Raw genomic sequence first — 18,613 nt, 5'->3', positions numbered from 1 at the left:
AGGACACGATGTGAAGGATGTAATAGTCACATATCTGCGAACCCCTCTTATCACCTAAAGTGGTATTTCCAACCTGGTGCAGGTGTGAATTGGGCCTGATCTGGGGATGGATGAAAGGGCAGCATGATAAATAGAAGACAGGTTGTGTCTAAGTCCTCCACCTCTGTTGAGTGAGGGGGTGTTGATTTGCACATGCAAGGCTTCCCTCACCCCGTCTTCTCTGTCCAATATGTGAACGTCACAGTCCTCAACAGAGGAATGAGGTTCACATTCAGGACAAATGTATCGGACAAACGTTTCAACCTAACAAGAAGGAAGTCCAGTTACCATGACTCAACTTCCAGATATTTCAGCTTTATTAAAACCATCACTTGTTTTGTTTTTAGCTTTGGATCAAAGTCTTCAACTCAAATTGAACTGCTTTGACCCACTTTGTTGAACTTCAACATTAACTTCAACATAACAAGTGTGGTCATTTGTATTAAGTTTGTCTTGGTTAATTTCCTGTCTGGAGAGTTGTAACGCTTCATGAACAACTTCCAGCCACAGCTCCTTTGTACCAATGTCAGCACAAAGACAATATTTGCGGCTGCCTGCAGTGACTTTTTTGTTAAATTCAGTATGTCAGTGTGTCTGGCTTTGTTTCAACAACAAAAAAGAAAGAAAACCAGTGGAGAGCTAGAGTCTGCTTTAATTTCTTTAAAAACTTAATTTATTGGGTTTTCTGAATAGCTAGTATTTAATTAATTTAACTCATCATTTCAAATGAGACTTGTGTATGAGTTCATTTGACTTCAAGTGATCTGAAACTAAATTTAGAGAAATATAAAACCTATGCATATACACACACAGGTATCTAGGTTAAAGCTACAAGAAGCAACTTTTGGGATTCAAGCTGGCTGCAGAATGACACTGAAAATCAAACCACAGACAGCATCAAATAGTGACCCTTTGTCAAACCCATGCATCTATAGTTAAAACCTGTGGTGTGGTCATACTAAGGTGTCCTTCACATTAACATGTGACACACGGTTTGGCTACATCTGATTGGTTAGAAGGCTTGTCTCTCTCAAACCCCTTTAGGGAATTACATAATAAATTGTGTAATTCTTAAACAACCATGTCTGAAGACACATCCTGTGGTCATGGAAAAGATGTTAATCTGTTTCAGAAGAGTCAAATTATTGGTATGAATCAAGTAAAGAAAACATCTAAGGAGACTGATGAAACTATTATAACTGGATTTAACTGTCCAATAGAAGAAGGTCATGTGGTCTGATGAGTCCAGATTTACCCTGTTCCAGAGTGATGGGAGCATCAGGGTAAGAAGAGAGGCGAGTGAAGTGATGTACCCATCATGTCTAGTGCCTACTGTACAAGTCTGTGGGGGCAGTGCTATGATCTGGGGTTGCTGCTGTTGGTCTCGGTTCAGCAACGTTATGTGTCCAAAGAATGAGGTCAGCTGACTACCTGAATATACTGAATGACCAGGTTATTACTTCAATGGATTTTTTCTTTCCTGATGTCACGGGCATATTCCAAGATGACAATGCCAGAATTCATCGGACTCAAATTGCGAAAGAGTGGTTCAGGGAGCAGGACACATCATTTTCACACATGGATTTACCACCACAGAGTCTAGACCTTAACTCCATTGAGAATCTTTGGGATGTGCTGGAGAAGACTTTGTGCAGAGGTCCAACTCTTCATCATTAGTACAAGATCTTGGTGAAGAGATTACTACTAAACGCGGTCCAATGAAATATTAGAGTGTTTTTTTGGACGCGCTGTGTATTTCCACAGAACATTTCAGGATAACACTACCTGTGTTTTATTTCTGTGAAGCTGTGGAATGAGAGCTGAACACTGAGAACGAGAGGAACAGAGATACCGCAGGGGGACGGGCTGCCAGGGTGTCGATGTGACACAAGATGAACAAGCTCCTGTGTAAATGTCCCCTTCTCCCCATCTTCTTCCTCTCCTCCATTTCCTCCATCCAAACCTTTTTTCCTCCTCTCTCTCTCTCTCTCTCTACTTCTAATTCTTCTCATTCCTCTCTCGCTCATCTCCCCATCTCTTCCTCTCACTCTTACTGATAAGAACCTGTTTTCTTTGACATTTCAGTCTGACTCCATTACAGCTAATAGAGAGAGGCCATCTTGCTACTGACACACATACACACACACACACACACACACACACACACACACACACACACACAAACAAAAGGAGGGATATCAAGGGACACTAGTGGATACTGCGAAACTAAAACACTGTCTCCACTCATCAAATGACTTACATACACAGCACAGCATGCTGTACACACTTTTTATACCTACTATAATATCTGTTGTTAGTAGTAGCATTTAACAAATATCATTACAAATATCACAGATGGTGACTACAGTAAGTAAATGGCAATTTTATCAATTTAAAATGACAATCTACAACAAAAAGTGTGTAAAAAGTGAAGAGCTCTGAAGACACTAATATTAAAGTAGAGTTTCACTTGTATTTTACTTGCATAAATCTATTTTAAGCTACAGAGTGAACCCATGTGACATTTATTTAGCAGTATTTTCTCTACCCATGTGAATTTGCAGCATTTCTTTTTTTTCTAAATGCACCTGTGTTGTCCAATTGTAATGTTTTCCTATTCTGCATGAGTTTGAGCTCTCAGGGCCACCAGGAACAGTACAGGAACTGTAGTCATCAACAAGTAGTTAAAACATATAACAGCTCCCTTTGTAAAATGAAACTAAAATGTAAAGAATTGTAGCATAAAATATTAAAATAAATGCAGCACGCGTGTTGTTTTTTTAAATTGTTTGAGTTTTGCCACTGTTTTTTTTTACTTGCAGTCTGCTGCAGCCACACTTTTAAGATACAAAAACTAAAAACGAAATCAGGTATGTAATAAAATCAAACAAACAAAGACATGACACAGAGGAGTCAGCTCTACGCCTGTCAATGGTGATCACAACCAGGATATGGGAAGTTCTATAAACTCTAATGTCTCACTCACTCGCTGTAATTAAGTGTATGTGTGTGATTACTTAATAAAAAAAAGTCAAGTGCATTTCATTTTCAAATTAAACATTTCTTTACACTTTTTAAGACCTACGGCATGTGCACACACACACACACACCCTGTGGTGTGACCAGTACCCGCCCTCCCTTCAGTGTCTGCCATGACAGGATGATTACAAATAGAGAACAGGGGCTAGAGCGGTCAAATAGTTCAACAATAGAGTGTGCGTGTTTGTGCTGCTGTGTTTCAATATGTATGCGTATTTCACCCAGTGTGTGTGTGTGTGTGTGTGTGTGTGTGTGTGTGTGTGTTCGTGTTGCTGTGTGTATCAGTGTATTGGCTGCTGATAAATGGCTGCCTCTTTAGGGAACTTATCTCTTTAAGTGTTGCCGCGGTGAGGGATGACATCATTTGGATCCCCCCGGCTAACTGGCTGCCATGACGACACCTCACCAACCTATCCATTTACCAGATGGCCTGATAGTGTCTGCACACGCACGCACACACAGACTCACACCCACAGGTAATAGGAGGCCATGTGGAAATTACAGCCAGGGACTGTGGCAACAAACTGCACTGATACACACACTGCTGTGATAGGGACACAGACACACACACACTGATAACATACACTCAGTCGCAGATGTCTTACACACACACACACACACACTGAAACACACAGCCCCCCCCTTGTCTTATCACAGCTTAACAGAGAAAAAAAGCATTAAGAAGGAAAAATTAAGTATTGATCAAATTAGCAGTTTTTAAAGCATCCTTCATGGGTGTGTGTGTGTGTGTGTGTGTGTGTGTGTGTGTGTGTGGTAGGTTGGGGAGATTTTATAAACCCATCACACAGGAAAACAAAATGGGAAGGCCAGAAGGATGCTTGACCTGCTACACAAGCACAAGAGAGATAATTTTCCATATCCATCACAGTAAAAAACAAGACATTCACACCAGGTGACAAAAGTGCATCAGTATATCACTGAGTGCTTCTTCAACATCACACTGGCATCGTCAGAGCCTCTAATGACACAGGAGGCCGAGCAGCATGAGCAGCGGAGAGTCAGAGGTGTGTTTAGGTGCAGAATAGTGATGTCTTTTGCTACAGTGGTAAAAAACGGTCGTACTAACAGTAGCGCTAGAGGCTGTCCTGTCTGTTCTGGCTACTTCTATTGATGACAACTGTCCCCGTCTAGAGAACTGCTTAAGAACACTACTAATAATACAGGCTGTAAATAGAATTTTAACTTAAGCTTAAAATATTCTGCCAATATTTGTTTTTAAATTGGGACATTGTCATTTTGAGACATAGTGTAATGTAATTGAATAATAGGACTGATTAATAGTGTGCTTGGTGTTAATGAGTTACATGCAGCTTGGCAGGTAAGTAAAGTGTTAAGGACAACAAGAGTGAATCAAAGCCTGTATGAGAAAGCTCAGAAAGAGCTGAGAAATCAGTCAACATGAAAATAAAATACAATAAAAAAAATGTTAAAATGTTGCATATATATATATATATATATATATATATATATATATATATATATATATATATATACACACTATGTGTGTGTGTGTGTGTATATATATGTATGTATTTAAGTGTATTGTCTTGTGGAATAATGAAAACCTTCCTAAGATGTAACTTCCCATTATTCCTTAAAATTTCCCTCAGTCACCCTCATAATGTTTCCTAATTCCTTCCCTGTGGGTAACATCCCATAGAGGAGAGTTGTTCACATTCACAGTTACTGATAGGACCGCTCAGCACTATCAGGGTGACAATTACTCATTCTTAAATGAAGTGCTTTGTCCCTTTAGAGCTCCCTGGACTGAACTAATAGTTGCTATCAGTGACAGAATAAGTCAAACAAATGCTGCTGTTAATGATGAGCTATATGTTCAGCCTCTCTGGACCTCATACTGAATATTCAGACTGGAAACAATACAAACACACACTGACCTCACTGACCTCACACGCAAGCCTGGGCATGGGAATACACACTCTAATACACGCATACACACACACAAGGGGAAACTTATTAGGTTATTATCTTTCCGCCCCATAAAATAGGAATAACTTAAAGTGCCGCCACAATTAATAACCCAACTATAAATCTGAATATTCTCCATGAATATTATTCTATATTACTCTCACACACGCACACGCATGGTGATCAGCAGGGTGTATGGGAGCAAGGAGAATGATAAAGCCATCAGAGAATGTTCTGGATGAAGTGAACCGAACGTGAATGTGTGTAACAGAGCATGCGAGTGTGTGTGCGCGGGTACGTCCCATCAGAGTGTGTTCTGCATGGTAGCTTTATGCATCAACACACTGATGCATTCTCCATCTCCATGTCGAGGGGCCGTCCCAAGTCGTATGTGCTGAATTCACTGGTTAAATCAATGCTCTAGCCGGTAACCTCCAGTGCGCGCACACACACAGTCACACAGACACACACACACAAACACACTACTATCATTTATGATGACCTTGCTTCCTCTTACCAGAACAACACACACATAGGCACACACAAGGAACACTATGAGTTCAACACAACACCACAACAAACACAACTTTGGCTTTTTAAAGAATCCTGCATCACCAGTAGTCACTCATGAATTACAGTATCTATGTTATTCATAACAAAAACTAGTGATTTGCCGAAAAGTCGTGAGACGCACACATATTTTTTGGGATGATTTTAGATGTACCTGATGGAAATAAACTAATAATTAAAGATAGACCTAACATCACGAGAGAGACCCCACTAGCAGAGCAAAAAGCTCAGTAAATCAAGCAGAAACTCCTAATTATTAGGAAGGAAGAACTGAAAAAACAGGTAGCTAGGACTTTGCATTAAATTGTTTTTTTATTTTTTATCTTTTTTTACTTGCCTTTATAACTATGGATGGATCATGAGAAATGGGGCCCTAGGCACAGACATAAAAAAGACACAGCTGTTTTTAAATCTGGAGCAAGTTCCAAACTGTGTTTTGAAAGAGACACTTTTTGTGGTCTCTTGGGTAATATGCTGGTTATATAGCCTCAAAATAACGATTTGCGAAAATGATATTTATGTAAATATAGAAAACAATTACTGGACATAATTTTAGTGGTCATTGCAGCTTGCAGGCAGCAGCTTTTATAGTAAATGAATGGTAATTTCTATCCTTCTTAATTTCTATCCTTGTGTAAGTTTCATTTTCAGTCACTGAAAATGACATTGATTTCACTACATAATGATTTTCCCTCCTTTAGCCGTCTGCAGTCTTTTGCACATCTTCTCTATGGGAGAAATCTACCTGATTTCTAGTAAGCTAGTTACCTAGTTATAATAAATTGTTAACAAATATATTTAAATGGAGACCAAGACAATAAATGTTCAAACAGGCCCCTCAGAGGGTCTTTCTGATGTTCAGTATGACAGTTCAGATCAAGGTCAGCTTACTGGATTGAAAAAAAAAAAAAGAACTGGAAAACATTAACTTATTTTATTATTTCTAAAGCATTAAAACTGCAACTTATATGCCATTTAAATTGAACCATATTAGTTAAGCTTTAGCATTTGTGATTAATGAAATCAGATATTTGCACTCAAGGCTTTCATCTAATTCTAGTTTGCCTTACATAAAAACATGCACAACCTGAGATTAACATACTCAAAACAGCATCTCTGCTTTGTTTTGTGTTATTTTTATTTTCCTTGTTTTTTATACCCAATGAATTTTTCACATTAAAACACTATAATTAACATTACATTTGCATCTGCACAATTCCATCAAACCTTGTTAAAAAGGATGATTTTACAGTTATTAGTTAACACTTTTTATTTATTTCTTTATATTATTTTTATTTATTTTATTTTTTTTAAGTCTTTGTAGATGTTTATTTTGACTTGATACTCTGGGATTCTAACTTATTCAAGCACATTGGGGAACAAATGTTTTTGTTGACCATCATTTGAGGCCTGTGAGGAACTGCGCCCGTGGCCTGGGTCTCCAGCACCATTTTTCGGTATTTTATTATATCTTGGCTTTAGTTAATTGTATAATTAATTCTCTTAATTAATTTGCTGTGGGCACTGCAGGATTTGTTACATGACAATTAATTACACTAAAGCACATTGTAAACCAAAATGAAATGAAATAATAAATCACTTAAGTGACACCAGCATTGTTACCGAACATTATAGAGGAGCCCTGTGTTCAAACCTTTTTACTCAGTACTTATAGGGTTTACAGTCTATTTCGTACTTATTAAAAAGTATTAGATGATTATTTTATCCCATTTATCATTACAAAAGGTAGCTTGGCTGAGCATAGGTCACATTCTCATTTAAAGCAACACCCTGTCCACAGTTCAACATCACAGGGAAGTAAGAAGGAAGGAATCAGGATTTAGACCACATACAGTAAAACATCACGTTGATGATCATATTACTGGGAGTTAGGTTGTGGGTTAGGGTCACGTTGGTCTGTCTGTGGTGAGTGGACAGATTGGTTTGGGATGTTCTGGTTACGATTATATTGTAAGTTTTCTGGCCCCAAATTCTTTAAGTTTTAATATTTTGTAGGGGTTGATAGAATGTCCAATTAGATCTTATTTTCCCATAGTAAGATGTCATTAAATCTGTATCTGACACTTAAATAACATCTGTATCTCAATCTGCCTCCCCTGATTAGTCATGAGCTTGTTGATCCAAATATTGTAGATCCTGCTTCTAAAATATGATGTTTCTAAGCTTAAATTGTAATAATATGGATGTCAACTAAGAATAACTGGCATAATTTGACCATATACCCTGCTGCTCATTTATCTAGATGGAGAAACATGCAGTTGGTTGTGTTTGTGCCAATTTGTGCCAAGTTACGTTCTTGGTTGTGTAGCTGTGTTAGGTTGAGCAGGTATAGGTGCAGGTGTTTAACCAACAACCAACTGGCCTTACTTGTTGTTAGGTTGAAACATTTCACTACTCATTCAAGAAGCTTCTTCAGTCTGAGGATAATTGGTTGGAGACCACAAATACAGTACAGCGCGTAGGCCATTTGTGATTTATGTGTTGGTGGTCAATGGGTCTGTCTGACAGTATCACATTCTGTCATTATGTGCACACATTATTTTTCACATTGATATACTACAGGACCAGGTTGAGATGGACAAAACACATTGGAGTTCAGAGAAGAAAGGATCTGATTTGTTTAACCAGGTTTGATAATTCGACTCCTGGTTCTTCCTGGTTACATGCCTGTGGACAAGACACTGAAACGAAGAGTTGTGCCATCACGCTGTGCAGTAAAACGTTAAAAAAATGTCCTCCGACCAGCATTTGGGGGAGATCTTAAATGACTTTGTATGTGGGACAACCGACTAGTTCACATGTATTAAGGGTAGTTGACATATTCCAGGTTCACTGCCACTTATTGACCTCTAACCTTCACTAGATGTTTGATTCCGATCTGCCAAACATACCAGCAGTCTCACTCATTGTCCCCCTCACACACTCATACACAGTGCTGACAATAGGGGTTGGGACCACTGATTCACTATCCGTTTATATGCTATTCTGTGTGCTGACATCCGTTGTTGTCTCTCTTACTGTTTCTCTTAATGTCCCCCCTCTCTCTCTTTCACTCTCGCTCTCTGTTATGTGCCTTTGTCCCTTTTCGTCCCGTCTCTCTGATCTATGTCCAGCGGCTCAATCTTTCAACTCCGACGACAACATTCTCTTCGAGCCTGGCTTCAATTCCACCTAAACAGATAGCATCAGAGGAGAAGAGAAGACTTGGCCTCATGATGTTTCTCTCTCTCTCTCTCTCTCTCACACGCACACACACACACATAACACACACATGCATCACATCACAGCCACTCAGTAGGTTGACAGATGTAGAAGGACAATAAAACAGTTTGTAATGGAGGTAATATGATTTAAAATACTATCTATTAGCCTGGATAGACCTGTCAGGAGTGTATGTGCATGTGTGTGAGTGTGTATGTGTGTGTGTAAAACAATGAAGATGGCAGAGAGAATATAGAGCTTAACATCTAAATCACACAAAAGCACCATGAACACACACACACACACACCACACACACACACACACACACACACACACACACACACACACACACACACACACACACACACAGTACAAGTCATATCATTACAAAAAGATCTAACCTTCATATCAATCCAGATACACCCATACATAAAAACAGCATACACAACACAACAAGACATTAGATCTATGTCCCATAAACATTCCTGATAAGACAGAATCTAGTTAGTAGCACTGCTAAATATAGACTAACACACAGGGACATGAAACATGGTGCAACATGGAGAGGTTTACCCAATTTCTTTAATAAGAGATTACAATAATGTAGAAAGGTACCTGAACATGAAGTCATACAGTTGTACTGTTTGACTTAAATCAGATTCCTAATTACAGTTGTACTGTATGATTTCATGTTGAGTCCAGTCAACACGAACCACACTAACAGATCACATGCCTCTTTGATCACAGGGTGATCAGATCTGATGTGTACCCGACGAAGACATTACAGGAAAATACATTATCTGTTCAGGGTGTGGTGGCGTACCAGACTGTGCAACCCCCTCAGGTAATATATCTAAAATATCTACATGTACTGGGCACATAACTGACTAAATTAAAAGTATCTTATCGATGGCAATAACCCTACTAGACTACTGGTACCAAATACATTTTCAACTAGACACAATTGGCAAACTTTTTATTTTTCAACTGAACAACTACAGCTATAAGGGAATGTACCAGTATGAAGCCTCGATGGCTGCTAAATGTTGATGATTGTCAAGACCTGTTACCATCTGCACCACAATGACACCTTGTCTTTAGACGCTCCAATCGCTATACACAACATATTTATTATATACATCAGATTCACAATTACTTCGTTCACAGGCATACGTCTTCCTATAAAATCTGTGGCTATGATGCTTCAGTCAATTAAGAAATACCAGAGAATGCTGATCAGTTTTTCTCTCGCCCAAGTGCTCCCATCCTCAGATAACAGATAAAATGGTGCTAGTCTGAGGGAGCCAGCTGGTGAGTAAAAGGGGAAAAATACAGAGCCATAAGCATCAGCCACTCAGATAGCCTTTAGATGGAGTAAAAACCTCGAGGCAAGTGGAGAAGATAGAAGACATATCAACATGGACAGAGAAAATAAAGGAGCTGTGGAAAAACAGAACAGTGTTTGCAGAATCCAATTGAGCTGACACTTTTTCAGCCACATACCATTTTCTGTTGTTTACGGCTTTATGAGCGACTGACCCCAGTGTGTCTGTGTTTTCGTTGCTGTGTGCGTGCGGCTGAGCGGCTGACCTGTGTGTGTTTGTGTGTGCGCGGGTGATTGAGGTTGATAGATGTTGACAGCTGCGGAGAATCACTTTCCTGTCGGTAAAACCCCATATTGACCCTATAGCCCCACCGTAGGCAGAGGTTAGCCGCGCTGGAGCCCCACAAGCAGAGTGGGGATGACATCCAGCTGAGGGCTGAGGGCTGTGCTTGAACCCTCAACATTACACTGACCCGCAGGGCAGCCGTGGACACACACCAACACACACCTCCCATACGCTCCCATAAGGGTTATGCAATATACAGAAGACTTTCAGGTTACACTGCCTGTGGCAGCCATGTTGGAGTCTACAAATCAGATCAGTGCAACAACAGAGTTGAAGAACACGACTATAACTAGCAAACAAAGGGGGAACAGCGTGGTTAAAACAGAGGCCTATAGGCTGATACATCATATCTTTGTCTGCCTAATGCACTTTGAGCTTTTTGGGTCCTCTCACATGGTAAAACCGGTTTTAGTGAAGAGCAGTATTTAAAAACACAGAAGCCTTCTAATGAATATTAAGAATCGTACTATGCTATTAAACTAAAACATCTCAACCGTGTATAAGAAGGATTCGTGGCAGAGCTGCTGTGTCGGATAGATTCAATTTAATTCAACTCAATTCAATTTAGTTTTATTTGTATAGCACCAATTCACAACAGAAGTCAAGACAGAGAATAATTATACAAAAAATTATAGAGAAAACCCAACAATCCCATTTGAGCAAGCTTTAGGCAACAGTGGAGAGGACAAACTCCCTTTAGAGGAAGAAACCTCCAGCAGAACCAGGCTCATAGTGGGCGGCCATCTGCCTTGACTGGTTGGGGTGAGTGGAAAGAGGAGAGAGAAAAGAACAGCAGGCAACAAACATAAATCTTTGGAGTATTCTGGCAGCCTTCTAGTCTAAACAGAGGTTTGCATCCTTCTATTTTCACTGGCAGAAAAAATGTTTTTTGCACATTTGTACACCAGAGCAGACTCAGAAGGATGAAACACAAAGACACATTTTAGCTGTTACCATCTCTTTAAGGATCAGCCAAGATTGAGACATGCTCTATATAGTGAATTGATTGTCTAGTAAAAGGTGTTGTTGCTGCACTGCCTGCAGTCGAATCTCTGTGGTTCCGTGCTGCTTAAAACAAAATAGATCAAGTTGTTCACAATCTGAGGAAGATACAGTTCTGGTTTCAGCTACGCTAGAGGCTGATAACCTATCCTTACTGTTTACCGTACAGCTGCTTACTCAGTTCCCATGCATACTTCCCCAGAATGATGTTTGTCTGTTTCTGGGTTTAAACACATCACTTAGTGTGACCCTAGAATGAAACAGCCAGCCCAGTGGCAGGTTGCTGTGGGGCCACTTTAATTCATGTTACTGCTAGGTTGTGTTTGGCCGCCCTGACTTAATAACAAGGTTGGTCAGCCACCAGGACCCTGCTGTCCTCCATATTTCTGTCTCACAGAGCTCAGCCAAGGATGCTGGTAGCATGTGTGTGTGTGTGTGTGTGTGTGTGTGTGTGTCTTTTTTCAAGGTGGCTAAGACAGCATTGCCCATTGGTGGTGTGTGTGTGTGTGTGTGAGGCAGTGAATAGAGTGTGTAGGTGAAGGGTTATTCACCTACAGAGTGCAGGCTGTAATTTAAAACAACTAGAGCAAATCTCTCTCTCTCTCTCTCTCTCTCTCTCTCTCTCTCTCTCTCTCTCTCTCTCTCTCTTTATTACACAGACTAGCAGGCAGCTGATTGGTGGAGATTACTAAAACATCCTGGCTGTCTCAGCAACACTCTGACAGGGTTGGCAGGGCTGTGTGCAGGGTCAGTCATGCCCCATCACCCAAAGTGACCACCGGGACTTGCCTGTGTCCACTCTGTTTTTCACTCCTCCATTTATTCCTCTTTCTCCGTTACCTCTTCCCTCCTCTGTGAGGTGCCTGTTCCTGTATCTCACCTCTGGTTTCGCTCCTCTCTGTCTGGATGGGCTAGGAGATCAGGACCAACTACTGCCTACAACACAGCAAGCTATATTACCAATGGGAAATTAAATGACTAAAATTGGCTATTTTAAGTAGATTAAATGGATATAACCAAATCAATAGTCTACGTGGTAATCCTCGACCTCGATCTGTCTGCAAAGGTTTATACTATAAATCACCAGATCCTGACGGTGAGTTCTCTGTCTGGGCTCTTTTGTACAGCTCCTGGCTGCTTTGGGCCTTACCTATCTGGTTAAACCTTTAAGGCATCTTGGAAGGGCCAAGTATCCAGCTCTCGTTGCCTCCCAGGTGTGCCACAAGGCTCTGTTCCTCTTCTATTGTCCATGTGTACGACTTCCTGTTCTTCCTGTTCTGTCCACTGGGTGACTCTACTGTCTCATCGCACATTTCTGCCTGTCTCACTGACATCTTCCATTTTTCCAAGGCAGAAGTTCAGGTATTTCCATCCAGACCTTTCATACAGCACAACATTAGAATCAACATAGGACCTTCAGCAAAGTCCCCATAAAGTCTGGGGGAAACTGGGGGTCATCATTGACGACCAACTAAACTTTGCCCCTCTCAGGCATGCAAATCTGCCCTCTACATCATCAAAAAGATCAGACCCTACACCTCTAAATATGCTACCATATCCATGTGCATCTCTTGTCTCTGTTACTGCAATGTCCTCCTGACAGGGATACCATCATGCAGAATTACACCTCTGCTCATAATCCAAATGTAGCAGCATGTCTCGTTTTAATCAGCCAAAAAAGACACGTTGCACCACTGTTCATAACTACACTGGACTCCACTGTCTGCCAACATCAGGTTTAAAGCTCTGACACAGAGTGGTCATTTCAACAGCGCCTTCCTACCTGAAAACTCTAATGCAGGTCTACAATCCCTCTCAGCCACTGCTCTCTACCAGTGAGCCGCATTGTGGTCTGTACACCACATCCACAGAAAAAGATCCCAAGCAAAGCTTTTCAGGTCAGTTGTCACACGGTCGTGGAACGAGCTCCTCACTCTGCTCATTGAGCTTGATTCAGCTTCACTCCCTGTATTTCAAAAATTGTTGAAGACTGAACTATTAGTATCCAAATAAACTAAACTTTTTTCTCATGATATGGCACTTACTACTCAACAAACTGACTACACACACACACACACACACACACACACACATACTGTTCACATGCATACACACAGTCCACCCAAAGACAGAGGTCTCCTGGCAAAGCAGAGAAGGAAAGTGGAGTTCTTGAACAGCAGGGAGTCTGATTACTTTAAAAGTCACTGGCCACCCAGCTGTATCCCGCTCTGCTCCCTTCAGTACTGTGACTGAAAGGTTGCTGGTTCGATTCTTTGGCCCAGCTGGAGACAGTATGTACGTCTTCATTTTCATGCACTGTGTGAGACTGTATGAAGTCTTGACTTTGTGGCCTTCACGTCACCACAGTTCATTTCTCTCTATGAGCTATTGACTGGATGCTTATTGATCTCCGCACAATGTATCTCACAAATCATCTGTCTGTCGATCAATAGAGAAATCTCCTGGAAAATTCATATTGAGAAGCGGGGTGCGCTCTCCGCTCGCCTGCTGAATGGGAGATATCGAATGTTTAGTTGATTAATCGGGCTAGTTTAAATTTGACCATAGCTAGCTCTATTAAAAGACTGGCCGATGTAAATCAAGATGGTGCCGTTGGTGATTGAAATGAGCTGAGCTCTGCACACACAGCTGCTGAGGATAAATCAGCTGTTAGGTTTTTATATTTTCATTGGCAGTAATAACCAGTAATAACTAGATGGAAATCTGGCAAAGCCAAGGTCTTAGTTATGATGGATAATTCACAGTTGATAAACTGAATAGAAAATGAACGTCTGTTCATTCACTGTATGTATAGTAAAGTTAGACCAGTGAATGGGGCTGATATTGTTCTGATATGAAAAAAGTTGTGGTTCAGTCAGTGCTGGCCACCTTTAAGTTGATGAATGCAGGTTGTCAAATAATGGATCATAGGACACAGTTTACTTCAAGTGATTTTTAACATTTTGAAAGGATTCCACTGGTGTGTGTTAACATTTAGTCCAAAGATAGTTGTACAGTAGAGCCAAACAGTTTAACATTCTCAAACTGAACGAAACACAATTTTCAAATTACAATGCTTACAATCACTTCTAGTGCAAGTACTGTATATACTGCTCTTAAAAACGACCAGTTTCCTTCACTGTTGAACTTCACTGCTGAAGTTATGTTGATGAAATTATTTAACAAGAAAAGTTGGGACAGAGGGAAAATATGAGTGAAACGTGTATTAAATATTTATGTAAAACCATTCAGAATTATTTCAAAATGAATAGATTAATTGGTAAAATGAGCAGGTTTCATGAACGGCTAAAAAAAAGGTAAAAGGAGCTTCCATCAAGCAAAGATGGGGTGTGAGTTTCGAGCTGCAGGAAGGTGTAGCTGACATAGGAGTGGGGGTGCACCTGATCAGCTGATTCTCACAGTGCATTACTGTTTATTTTAATCAGTGTCTGCTGCTGTGCTGCATTTTTTACTTTTTTCAATCCAACAGTCAAGTGTTTTAAAAGTGCTTAAGTTTTAAAATTGCTAATGCTAATTAGTTGTAAGTCTGAGGGTGATGTCACGAGTTCAGCAAAGATTCAGTGATAAACCATTTCACTGCAGTCCATCCAAAAAGTACTGACAATATTTCACCCAACACCACAGATGTTTCCCGACCAAGCACTGCTGCAGGAAAGTTTCAGGATCAACAAAATGAATCGTTTAATGAAAGTCCACGAAACAATTTACTTTGTTTGTATCCATTTACTATGTTTTAGCCGTGTTACTATCATAAAGCTAAACACCCTCCAAAGCTCAAACCAAGCCCACATTCAACAAGGAAAAACTTCTCCTTACAGCTGCATTCATTTTGGACAAATCTGAAAAGCACAATTATGTAAACTGTCAACATTTAGGGACAATGCAGAGTGTCCAATAGGCTGTCCTTGACAGGGGGCTGAGCTGATGCAGGAAAAATGCAAAAACACAATGAGAAAAATCCAGCACACTTTGAGGATCATATGGAATCATAAATCATCCAAGTAGCAGCTTCCTCTGGATCATTACACGATCTGCAACAGGTGCCTGTGGCTGTAAAAGCATTTGATGATCCTCATGCTTTTTAACTGTATGAGTAGTACAGTAGTTCAGCTAAACTTTAGAACGGGTTTTCCCACAACTGCGGATTGCTCAATCAATTCTATATGCACACATCCCCTGAAAAAAAATACAGTAGTTCCATGTTCTGCCACCAGCCAAATCCTGATTACTTGAACGATCCCCCTCTGACCTTAATTATAAGACAATGGCAAAACACTGTGACCTACACACACACAGACACACGCAAGCACACACACATGCACACACACACATACTTGGAGAGACACATAGAGCAGGTATGTGTCAGTGAAGGGCACAAGGCTGCTGCTTTAATTTGGAGAGTAGATAACATGATGCTATCAGAGAGAGAGATGACAGACTGACAGAGACAGACAGGGGAAGAAGAGAGAGCAGGGGATGAAGATAGACAAAGATATAGACTAGAAATGCAGGTAATATTCACTTGGTTTGGATGGTCTACACTCACCATCTTATATGGAAAAAGATTTCTTGAAATGTGACAGATATGAAGCATTTCTTTAAGACACGGGTACAGTACGAGGCTTGTGCAAAAGGTCTGTACCTGTGCGCTTGTGAAGGGCAGCGGTATCAGCAGAAAGGGAAGGAAGGAGGAAGGGATGATGTTTCGAGCCAGAGACAGTAGAGACGATGACCTGATGAGAGATGGACAGATAAGTGGACAGATAGGTGGAGACGGAGACAGAGAGAAGGATAGACAGAGAGGATTAGTGGAGCAGAGGTGGTGCTCTGTAGCACTGGGACATGATACTATATAAAGCGTGTGTGTGTGTGTGTGTTTGTAGTGTGAGTTACAGCCAGCTGAAGGCAGGTTGCTGTGAGGGCATCACAAGAAATACACAAGTTATACAGCTAAGGACGATTTCCTGTAGAGCCGTGGTACAGTAGAGAGTACGCAGCACCAGTGTGTCAGTTTAATAATTACTGATAACACTTAATGGTGCAAGTGTAGAGCAACAGTCACCACAGCTGGAAGCTAAGGCCACTGGATGTTGAGGCATGAGATCTGGGAAAGTATTCCTGAAATATTAACTCAGGACGTGTGTGGATGATTCGTTACTGTCACCAGTTTAAACTGGTTCAGCATTTACCCCATGCACGTAACAGAATTTGAAGCTAGGTGATAGGATGTGTCCTGGGGGTCATAGTTCAGTCAATCAGATCCAGCTTCTGAATGACTGTGTCGTGCAGAGATAGCTGGACAACAGGACAACCTTAACCTCATTAGTCGACAAACTTTGACTTCCTTTTAAAATCAAAGAATGGTAAGGACAAAACAGCATATAGAGCAATAAAGTCCTTGTTGAGAAGAGGGGAGGGTGGACAGATGGGTCACAAAACCCAGAATGTAACCACAGAATCCAGTATGAAAGATGTTGTATCTCCTTTGAAGAGTGCACATTCTGGACCGAGAAGACAGGTGGTATGAGAGAGGCCTGAAGGAAACCATTCACGTCAAGGTAGAACATCCGTCCCTCAACAGGAGGTGGCAGTGTACACCTGTCACTGTTCTGTCATCACTCCTTAGGTGGTTTCATGATCAGTCACACGCAGGTGAACAACAACCACCCACAGGTGACCATCAAAATGTTCGACTGCACAGAGTTTACTGCTGCTTCAGCCAGTCAGTTGCAACCAATGAAACCTCTTTTTAGCTGCTGAAGTAAAATCTTTTAGCAGGAAACCGATTATTTAATGTAGCCCCTGGACATTAGAGATAACTGGAAACTGGAAATAGTTAATAAAACTGTATACCATGTTCCAAAATGGCACCACATTCATTCACAAGCTATGAAGTACGGTATGTATTAGAGTATCTGTGAATATCTGTGGATGAAATAATTAAACAGCGCGTCTGGCTGTATGAACTATGATAAAACTAAGAGTCGTTTAGCACAGACACTGCGTGCTGCAGAGGGCCCAGAAGGCTTCCAGTAACACCAAGCCGTGAGTGAAAAGCTCGTCTGGATGAGTCGCCCCAAGTTACAGCAGCGCTGTTGCTGTGACGTCAGGGCAACGGGAGGAAGCACAGAGAGGAGGAGGCTGCCTGCTGAGAGGTCTCTTAATGACCACAGGATTTATTCAATAAGCCCTTTGCTTCTTAATTAATGCTCTAATTACACTTCCTTCCTCTCACTCCTACCCAACTACACACACACAAAACACAAGTGAGGTGGTGACCTTGTGATAACCTGTGTGTTCATCATTCAATGGCCATGCCATTAAACACACACACACACACACACAAACAGAGATTATACAGATTGTACACAAGTAGACAAACATGCTATTAAAATGAAACCCTCTCCTACACACACACACACACACACACACACACTGGCCTTTACTGTCCATACTGTAGGTGAGCCTCCCCCTGACAGTTGGATATTATCTGCAAAGACTCAGACTACATATATTCGTCAGCTGTCCAGCCCACACCGCCTTAACTGCCATTCAGAATGAATTAATGTGAGGGGCGGGAGGTACTACAGGGGAAGAGGGAGTGGTTGAATGGAAGTAACAGGAAACTGCTTAACTTTCAGAGGATCCATTAACTGAAGAATAAGACTTAAGTTCTCAGAAGAAGGATACATTTGAATGACTGTAGTTGAGTAGGTGCTCTACGAGTGTGTGCATGAGCTCAGGGCCCTTGGACACGGCCGAAGAAGCACGTCAAGTGACATGTTAGTGACTGTTAAAGTACACAAGAGGACACATGTCTTCTGACGTGCAGGACAGTGTGAGTCCGGACTGCACTGGATTTCAGTGTTTTGACCTTCATTAAGGCTCTGTAATGTACACTAACCAGCCACATCAGGTGGATTTAAAGTGTGGTCAATTGTGAACACGAAGGGGTCGGTCCTGGTTGATCCTGGTGACGCACACAGAGAATTCAGTTGTTGGCCCCAACCTTCCAGAGTATTTTAGTGTTTTTCAGCTGCTTGTTTTGCTTTCACAGTCTTAATAATTCCTGATCAACATGGACCACAAAACAATGTGT

The sequence above is a fragment of the Anabas testudineus genome, chromosome 10 (assembly GCF_900324465.2).
Source record: "Anabas testudineus chromosome 10, fAnaTes1.2, whole genome shotgun sequence".
Lineage (NCBI taxonomy): Eukaryota > Metazoa > Chordata > Actinopteri > Anabantiformes > Anabantidae > Anabas > Anabas testudineus.
This window is presented reverse-complemented; position numbering follows the sequence as displayed.